Below are 10,893 nucleotides of genomic sequence, written 5' to 3'. Positions count from 1 at the left end.
TGAGTTGCTTCGGTTTTGATTTCTCTTCTGTCCTTTCTTTTGGCTTTTGTTTGTTTTCTTTTGTCTTGTGTGCTTTGTTTGGAGGCAGAAAGTCACAAGGACAAAGATGATGGAAGAGTAGAGAAAAACAAGCCACACGACAAGCCAGAAAGCAAAGGGCAACTGAGGAATCGTAAGTGGCAGGAGCCACATAAAGGCGAAACGCAGAGCGGCACCAGGGAAACAAGAAACAGCCCGCGAGCAAGGTGCAACCACCCTCCTCTGGAGCTGCGGCTGCAAACACAGCAAAGGCCTGAAGATGAGTGAAAAGTCCTTCTAACAACCAGTCACTTCACCATAATTTATCCCTGGCTGATCCTTGAATTCCTCCACACTGAGTCCCCTGCCCTCTTCCAGCAAGCACTTGACAAAGATCATGAAAGCTCAGCCTAGACCACGCCCCTTCCCCTCACACAGAAGATTTTGCAATCTGACCTCTATCTTGAAAAGGAGGAAGCAACAGAACCAGCAGATAATAGGGTTCTCTCTTGAGACACAGAAACTATGCAAAGAAAAAAAGCGTTTTTAAGATCCTGTTATTTCCCTTGGAAATATAAGATAATGCAGTCAAGGAAAAAAGAAACAAATACTGTTTTAAAAAGAAGTATTACAGAACAAAGAAGCATTTCCTGGCCTCCACTTTAGACCTGGTAGAGTAGGAAAGCCTTGTAATTTCCTACTTTAAGGCTGTCCACATACAACTATCTCCTGCCTCAGGTGCCCTGATTTCATATCTTTACCTCCAGCCTTCTTGGCACCATACTCATTTTTGAATGCCTCTTATCTATGCACTCAATGCACCATGAATACATCTTTCATAACACAAATACAGTCTGCCATATTTCAGTGTATTTGTCTTTCTTGCATATTAGTGTGTGTAGTCTAGCCAGCAGGCTTGCCAATTACTAGTGCATGGCTTGTTAGGAGGCATATTGATAGGCGCTCAAGAAATATTTGTTAAATGACTAAATTGAATGGGTAGTGAAATGCTCTCACACCAGCTTGATATGTTACCAGCTTGGCTGCACCTCCTTGCTGCACACAGCTAAGGCCCCTCCCAGAGAGAAAGAACCAGGAAAGAGGGAAAAAAGTGTTTCAGTAGAACAAAACAAGGGAAAGATGTGATCTTATTCAGCAAATAATGCTAACTTGAACAGTAAAATGTGTTATTTACCAAAAAAAAAAAAGTCTTTGAAATATCTATGGAATTCTGTTTCCAACTACAAAGGCAAATATTATATTACAATAAATTTTGTTTCTCTTAAATACCTTAAAAATTAGTAGCTAGTAAGAGCATATCCAAAACTCATTTGCTTCTTTTGGCTTCTATAGTGTACAAGCATGACTTGGATAAAATTGCATTTCATTTTCAGAAAGTATTTAAAAAAATAGGAATGAAAGAAATACTGAAACAAACTTAATTATAATTATTATTGCTGTTGTTTTGTTTTTCAAGGTAAGGTCTCACTTAATCCCAGGCTGACCTTGAATTTACTATATATGCTCAGGCTGACCTCAAACTCAAAGCAGTCCTCTTACCTCTGCCTCCTGAGGGCTGGGAATAAAGGTGTGTGCCACTTATTTTTTTATTTAATTTCTAAACTTAATTTTTAAATGGTCCCACCTCATTATGAAATGTTTTTTGAATTGATAATGATGTAGCATTCTCAACCCTGTTTATGCATTGTAATCTCTGATACAGTTGCTAAAAGAGAGAAATGCAGTAACCCTAGTTCTTCCCAGATCTATAGAAGCAAAATCAGTGGGAAGAAACTTCCATGTATGCATGTCTACCAAGCTACATGGATGATTCTGACACCCAGGGGAGTCTGATAGTCATCATTTGCAGAACACAGGAAGTCTCACTTCAGATCCAAACTCTTCATTCACAAACTAGGACTTCACACAATCATCCCATTCAGTGACTTTATTCACAACTAACAGGTAAGGAAGACAGCATTAGTAGGTTGAAAGGAGATGAGAAGAAAAATGCATAATGAATAAGCTTTCTAGGGAAGACTACAGAACAGTTTGACCCAGATCTAAAGTCTGGAATCAGTGAGGACAATATGTAAAACAGGATTTACCTTCCTTACCTCAAGTCTGTCTTGCTTCTCTATTCTTCTTACTGCTAAGGAGTAATTTCTTGAAGGATTCCCTGCATTAAGCCCACCCTCTTATCCTTTTTTTTGCCAGAAATTCTACTCAAAGCCTATAAAAGCTAATTTTGCTTCTTAAGGAGCCAGTTAATCAGATATATGCTCAGGTTCATTTGCCTGGCATTCTTTTTTTGTTTCTTTGTTTGCTTGTTTTTTCAAGGCAGGGTCTCACTCTAACTCAGACTGACCTGGAATTCACTATGGAGTCTCAGGGTGGCCTCGAACTCACGGCAATTCTCCTACCTCTGCCACCCCTAGTGCTGGGATTAAAGGCGTGCACCACCACTCCCGGTTTGCCTGGTACTCTTAACTAAGAATAAACAACACATAAGGGCCTATAACATAGGCATTTGAGCTGCTAACCATGCCTTCTAGCCACTTAGCCTCTGTTTTCTCAGACTTAAAGGCTAAAATTCTGTTACACTGACATTTTATTTTTATTCACCATATAGTATTTAAACAGAATTACGATTATGCTGGCAAAATGAATCATATCTGTAATTGAGTGTGAAGGTTACCACATTGCTCTCTCTAGAGCTGTTAACTGCAAGGTAGTCATTGCCACTTTTTAGTGTAAGTAATGCAACACACAAGGCCTGAAGCTGATCCCACAGCCTACAAAGATAGAAAGCTAGTGGGTATTACATTTTTAAAAAAGAATTAGGGACTGAAGAGATGGCTTAGTGGCTAAGTGCTTGTCTGTGAAGCCTAAGGACCCCAGTTCAAGGCTCGATTCCCCAGGACCCATGTTAGCCAGATGCATAAGGGGATGCACATGTCTGGAGTTCATTTGCAGTGGCTGGAGGCCCTGATGTGCCCATTTTCTCCCTCTCTCTCTCTCTCTCTCTCTCTCTCTCTCTCTCTCTCTCTCTCTCTCTCTGCCTCTTTCTCCATCTGTCACTTTCAAATAAACATAAAAAACAAAAAAAATTTAAAAAATAGAACAATCTTCTTTTGTGAGAAAAAGGTGAAGGAATATTTGGTCAGTAAGGACAAACATTTAATTAGGTTGTAAAACATGTTTTAGGATAAAGAGAGAAATTTGGGAGCATGTGCAAAGTTTTGTTTCTTGTCCTTGAAGAAAGTCTTCAACTCAGTGGATGGGGGCTGGTAGATTAAGTTATCCAGATTATTGCTCATGCTGTCTAGACTGGGGATATATAAACCCCTAATGACAGCTATAATTATTCTGCCATCTCATAACATATTACAAATGGCATGTGTGCATGAAAGAGAAAATTAATTGAATTCATAATTATGGCCATTACAGTATCCAATAATATCCTAAGGCATATCAATTAGAAAAATAAGTAGAAAACATAACAATGTTCAACAGACAGCTAACAGAATATTTCCTCAAATCAACTACAAAATGCAGGGCAAATAAGAACTCCAGGGCTCTGTAAGCATGCTATTTATATAAAAATTATCCTCAGTTTTGTGAGACATACTGCCACCTTTATTTGCAAACCATGCACATCTATATTATAAATGTGAGCCCTTGGTATGTGACTTCCTTAGGACGGTAACTGAGCACATTTAATCAAAACTTTTCAATGTGAATTTTTCAAAATCAAGATCTTTGGGTACCAACACGGTACCACAAGTGAAAAGCTCTATCATGACTGCTCTCTGGCACAGCCTGTATGAGAGTATAACTCTCTGGGTGGGAAAAAGGTATAGAGATATTTGTGTCCCATGTGAATGTGCACCAACTAGTAATGTCAACAAATGAAGATTTCAATAACGAAATAGTCTATTAACCAGCTTTGTGAATGATGGCCAGCCTCTTTCCATACCCATTCGTGTCACATGGCCATCTTATCCACACAATGAGCTTAGGATCAAATGGTGCTAGCGGCAGAGATAGAGGTTATGCATGGACTCAGCAAGATATACCTTTATTCACCAAGGTCAGATTGACAATAGCTACATCCGGGTACTCAATCTGCAAGCAGCAGAGGACATTCTTCAAGGTGATTAGCCAACTACACGATGGAAAACTGATTCCATTTGACCCCTTCCTCTACAGAAAAAAAATTAAAAGGCAGTTATTTTGCTTTTATTGTATGTTGTAGTTACCTTCTCATTGCCTAGACAAAGGTCCTAACCAAAAACAGATGATTGGAACAAAGTTGCTTTGGCTTACAGTCCTGAGAGAAAGCCTCATAATGACATGGAAAATATGGCATGAGTGGGGTTTACTTCATCTCTGCCTAAAAATCTTGATTCCAAGGGCAGGATTATACCTCAGGGGGAAAACAAACAAACAAACAATCAATGATTGCATTTAACTGAAAGTTAGGACTGCAATCTTACCACTTTGTACTCCTCATATCTTTAAATCAAAAGAAGGGCATATTGGACTATGGTTATACAAAAGGATACAGAATATTTCTCAAGACACATTTTACATTACTATGCTCTGTGATTAAAATCAGTCAGGGAATTACAACAATCCAGTTCAGGCAGGACTATAAATGGGCAACATCCTTCAGGAACAAAACTTCAGGTCAAAAAAAAGAAACATAACACAAAGCAAAACAATGAAGCACCATAACCAGTGTGTTGCCTTTGAATGGCCAAAGGAGTACAGAATGGGTACTCAGAGAGGAGTCCTCAATATCAGTTATGATCACATGACTGCTTAGAGAAATGAGCACTGTAATTGTCATGAGTATTTCTTCTGAATTTTAACAAGACTCAACATTTATGTATACATCCACGTATTAAGAAAATATCTTTGTTTATATTACTCTTTTAACATGTGAAATGTAAAGTACTGATTTATATTAGTATTTCAGTGGTATTAACTTTCCATCATTGTATGTAAGTTGTGGGATATCAGCAGAAGAGTAAACATCACCCACAGGCTTTCATTCCTCTTCTGTTTGCATGTAGGACTAATAAACATGTTAGGTGAAACTATGACCTAATATTGGTCTTCATTTTGAAATTCAGTACAGCTCAAGAAACTTTATTAGGGTCAAGCTGACAAAGAGTGGGTTTATGATGGTTAATTTTAGGTGTCAGCTTAGCTGGTCTAAGGAATTCTTCATAATAGGTTTGACAGAGCATTATTTTCGACTCTGCATGGAGAGAAAATAATGTTCCATGAGTCTATAGACTGAGTGGGAAAGATCCACCCCCAGCACGGGCTAGTGTCATCCAGTCAGCTGGGGACCGGAGAGAACAAGAGGAAGAAAAGGATTTTCTCTTTCCTGGCGCTGGGGCACTTTCCTCCTCTTGCCCTTGGACATCAGAACTCAGTGCTCTGATCATAGGACTCCAGGACTTACACCAGCAGTGCTACAAGTTCTCAGGTCTTTGACCTCAGATTGAGAACAAAATTATCAGTCTCTCTAGCCCTAAGGATTGTGAACTAATGGCACCAGAGTCACTGCAACTCCATCCTGTTAACAAACGATTGTAGGATTTCTCAGCCTCTATAATCATGTGAGCAAACTGCACTAATAAATGACCTCTCATTTCTCCATCCATACAAGGGCTCCTTGTCCAAGAATAGTGTAATTTTCTGATATAAATAAATATATATATATATATATATATATATATATGACTCATGATGCTTTCGATTACATATATATATTTAATATTTAATATATATATATTTAATATTTAGTATACATAATCTACTGAACATCATAGGGTAGGAATACAGAATCTAGTATTAGCAGTTCACCTTCATGAACACCTGGTGGACTAGGAGTTACAGCTTGTATCATTGCCAACTTCTTGAGAAATTATCATACTACATCACTCTAGCCCAGGAAAGTATCAAAATCCAAAACTTGTGGTAAAGTTTTGGCTGAATAAGCATCACTTTTCACTACCATAAAGTTGAAAAATCATATTAAACAACCACAAAGTGGGACACTGCGTTTGCAAAGAGCCCTGATAAGTGCAAACATAAAGTCTATAAAAGAGGATCATTTGAGAAAGAGAGAATTGGCATGCCAGGGCCTTCAGCCACTGCAACTGAACTCCAAACATGTGCTCCAACTAGTGGGCATGTGTGACCTTGTACATTTGCATCACCTTGTGTATCTGGCTTACATGGAATCTGGAGAGTTGAATGGGTCCTTATGCTTCTCAAGCAAGCTCCTTAACCACTAAGCAATCTCTCCAGGCCAAAAAGAAGGAATTTTTAATCTACTGTTTTTACTTCCATACATTAGAAATTTGTGAGTGAATGAAAGATATGACATTTAAGCAATGTTTAGCAAATACCAAGCACATAATTAACATTATTAACATTATATGTTCATGAAATTACTTACACAAAAGAGAAAGTATTGAATAGTAAAGGAACTCTACAGAACAAAAATTATATATATAAAGAAAAAATAAATTTCTGGCAGGAATGCTTTCATCCATCTATGAAGACCTGCACAACAAAATGTGGTCAGTAAAATTGTGATAGTTTGAATAGATGACCCCAATATATTCATTGTTTTGTTAGCTTGTAGTTTGCATCTGCAGCCACCTTGCTGGAGGCAATGTCACTAGATGGATCTTAAGGTGTGGTGGTGGGTTTCAGAGTTCAATCTAAAAATAAGCAAAGTGTGCCTAGCTGGAGTTCCTGAAGTGTGCTGTGTAGTTTTTTGGCTTTAGGCTTATGCTTCTCTCTGTGTTTGGTGCTGTGAAAGCAGGCCAGCTTCTTCTTCTTTCTTTCTTTCTTTCTTTCTTTCTTTATTTATTTATTTATTTTTATTTTTATTTTATTTTATTTTATTTATTTATTTATTTTTTGGTTTTTCAAGGTAGGGTCTCACTCTAGCCCAGGCTGACCTGGAATTCACTGTGGAATCTCAGGGTGGCCTTGAACTCACCAAAATCCTCCTGCCTTTGCCTCCTGAGTGCTGGGATAAAAGGTGTGAGCCACCACACCCGGCTCCAGGCCAGCTTCTTCTGCCATTATGGAACTTCCCCTGGATCTGTAAACTTCAATAAATCCCTTCCTCCATAACTGTGCCTGGTCTGGAAGTTCATCCCAATGAACCTGCAGCTGTCTGCTACAAAGATCATGGCAGTTTCATAATGCAGAATAAAATTGTGTATTCTTAGAGGAAATTTTTGTTTGCCATAATCACACAGGTACATCACAAAGCTATAACGGTAAGGAAAAGAAATGGCACACCAGGGAATCCACCCTGCACACACTATATCATTCCACATATACAAAGTTCAAAAACTATGTCACTGAATCTATTATAGCAATATAGGGATGGCTCCCTTTGGGAAAGAGAATAAAACGTCACTACTGGAAGAACACCACAAAGATGCTGTTGCTGGTGATTTTTCGGCTGGGCCTGGTCTTGGTTCTCTGATAACAACTCATTCTGTGAGTATTAATCAGCTTTGTTTCCACTATAACACAACCCTGACATCTCAGTGATCACGACACTGACTCCCTCCCCCCTTTTCCGGTTGTAACCTCTTCTGTTCAACTCAGCCTAGCTTCATTCCAGAAATCTGCTCTTCTAGGACACAAGCTACACAAGGAGTCACTACGGGGGTCCATACTGTCGAATTTAGCAAGCAGTTTGTGAGTCAGGGGTCTCTAGAGAAACAGAATAGATAGAGTGAAAATGTGCTGTAAAGGGAATTTATTGAATTAGCTTCCAGGGCATGAGCTGGGCCGTCCACCCATGGCTGCCTGTTGGGCTAGAGAATCTGAGAACCTGGTAAATACTTAATTCATAAAGCTGAGTGCATTAGATGTCTTCATTTGGTACTTACAAGCCTGGAGGATGCATGGGCAGCCACTGGACTTCAGTCCACACTGGACAGCTGATAAAGCTGGGTTCTAATTTCCAGGAAGGACAGCAGCTACAAGGTAGACACACACACCAATGAGATGCAAGGGCATCCAGGCAAAAGGTCCTGTGCTCTCCCGGTGCTTCTTTACATGCTCTGTACCAGTGGAAGGCCCACCCACTATGGGCAATGTTACTCTTCCATCCATCAATCCTTCCAACCAACAAGCACACCGTTCCACAGTGTGGGGAGAGGCCATACTGCAGGGAACTAGCAGCAGAATACAAGATATTGAAGTTGCCCCCATTCCCCAGTGAGGACCAAAGGGGAATCTCAGACTTACAAGTTCAAGTCACTAAACACAGCCAGCTATCTCATGAACTTGAGAGCGAACCTTTTGTTCTAGATACCAAGGTCAATACCTTAAGTGCAGCCTTCCAGAGGATTATAATATAGTGTATCTGATTTCTGACTGGTGTGTGTATGTGTGTGTGTGTGTGTGTGTGTGTGTGTACACGCATTGTTTGTTTTTGTTGTAAGATGCTAAATTTGCAGTATGCAGCAGTAAGAGACCTTATAAACCCTCCTTCCATTCTGTAAACTCTACTTGGTCTCTCACTGGTCCTGGAGCTTTCAGATTGTCTAGAACTTTCAGTGTGCATCAGAAGCATGTCAAAAGTCTTACACCCAATGTTTCTGTGACATGAGATCCAGTGTGTAATGCTGCTATTGTTGGTCCAGAAAGAACACTTTGAGAACCATCATTGCTATAACTGCTCTTGTTTATTTCCAATGCCTTAGCTAGAACCCAAGGCCTTGCATATGGTCAGCAAGCCCTCTCCCCTTGAGCTACATCCCAGCCAACAATTAGTTCAGGCACTTTAAACACCCTTAGTGATGAACTACAATGACAATATAAACATCTGGTGAGTGCTAATGCCTGTCTTCTTTTATACTAAAAACTTTAACAAAAGAAAAACAGAGATATGTCATTAAATTATGTCTATTATTCTTAATGCCTGGGTTTCATTAAACCACCTGATTCTTATTATTCCTGGGGCTATTGAGCAAGCACTTATTTCTTTGGATTCATGCTACTTTTTCCCATATTACAATTTATATTCCCATTTTATATATTATCATTATGGTGACCTGACTTAGAAATTGTTAGAATATCATAGCCAATATTTATACTTGGGGTTGCTAAAATGCTCTATTCTATACACTAAGAGGCCCATAAATAGGAACTGAATTGATAAATATGGATTAACTTCAGAATATCCCAGTTTTTGCTACCTAAATAAAATTCAATAAAACATTTTTAAGGGCTGGGGAAATGGCTGAGCAGTTAAGGCATTTGCCTATAAAACCTAAAGACCCCGGTTCAATTCCCCAGAACCCACATAAGCCAGGGGCACATGCATCTGGATTTCATTTGCAGTGGCTGGAGGCCCTGGCATACCCATTCTCTCCTTCTCTCTAACAGCCACTTTCTCTCTCTCTCTCTCTCTCTCTCTCTCTCTCTCTCTCTCTCTCTCCCTCCCTCCCTCCCTCCCTCCCTCCCTCCCTCCCTCCCTCTTTCTCTCTCAAATACATAAAATAAAATAAAATAAAATATTTCAAAAAACAACATTTTTAAGGAATGAATTACCTCCACCCCTAACAACATTATCTGGGAGTTATGGAGTTGTTAGTCATCTGTTTTAGGGTTGAGTTTAACACCTCCACAAATACAATATGGACTAAATGACATTATATACATCAAGAGAATAGTGTAAGCCTAGGGGTTTTGTGTTCTAATTTGTTTAAATACAAAAAGCAGCACCTTTTGTCATTATTTCCACTAAAGATTTTCTTTTCCTTGACACAAGTGACTGTTTCTCTCCTGGAAGCTTTGGAGTAACTGCAGATGTCAAGAATTGCATCACTTAATGAATATTCATATCAAAATCATCATTATATTTTTTATGTTTTTGCTCTCTTGTCCCTTTTCAGCACACACTTTCAGAATTACAATGAAATATTGAAATCCTGGAGGAAATATTTATGATTCCTAAAGGAGACTAAATACATTTTTAATCTTCAGATCTTCGAAGTCAAGAGAAATCAGATATAAGGGTGTGTGAAAGTAAACCATATCAGTTAATCCAATAGTACAGGAAAGAGACTTAATATGTAAATTTAATGGTAAGAAAGTCTAATAACATTTAACAATACAAAGTAATCTCTTTGAGCAGGGGTAAGAATTTTGGTCATTTTTTTTCACTGGTATGTTCCCTGGTTTTATATTATAATAATATTTAGTGCAGAGTAGACATTCAAAATGTTTGTTAAATAAATGAATGAGCCGGGCGTGGTGGTGCACGCTTTTAATCTCAGCACTCAGGAGGCAGAGGTAGGAGGATCACCGAGCGTTCGAGGCCACCCTGAGACTACATAGTGAATTCCAGATCAGCCTGAGCCAGAGTGAGACCCTACCTCAAAAAAAAAAAAAAAAAAAGAATGATTGATGAAATCAATTAATGTTTATGATAAAGAAATATGACTGTGATTCTTCTACTTTATATGAAATATATCTATGATCCTGTAATTTCAGATTCCATCCATGTGAAATACAGAAATTGATCAGATTCTAGCACCGTGAACCAGATTCTCAATATAAAAGTAAAAATCTTGGTGCTTAAGTGCTCAGCTTATGACATAAGGAAGCCAAACATGTATCAAGCTCTCATACAAAGGGAAAAGTGAAAAAAAAATGTGTTATATAAAAGTATTCTAGGACTACAAGTGAATTGAAAAATCTACAAATCAATGATGTTTGGATATTATCTAAACAGAACATGGTGAGGACAAAAGAGCACTGGTATCCAAATCAAACGGAAATGTCAACATTCAGTTTTTCTTTTTAAACTGT

The sequence above is a fragment of the Jaculus jaculus genome, chromosome 19 (genome assembly GCF_020740685.1).
Source record: "Jaculus jaculus isolate mJacJac1 chromosome 19, mJacJac1.mat.Y.cur, whole genome shotgun sequence".
Classification (NCBI taxonomy): Eukaryota; Metazoa; Chordata; class Mammalia; order Rodentia; family Dipodidae; genus Jaculus; species Jaculus jaculus.
This window is presented reverse-complemented; position numbering follows the sequence as displayed.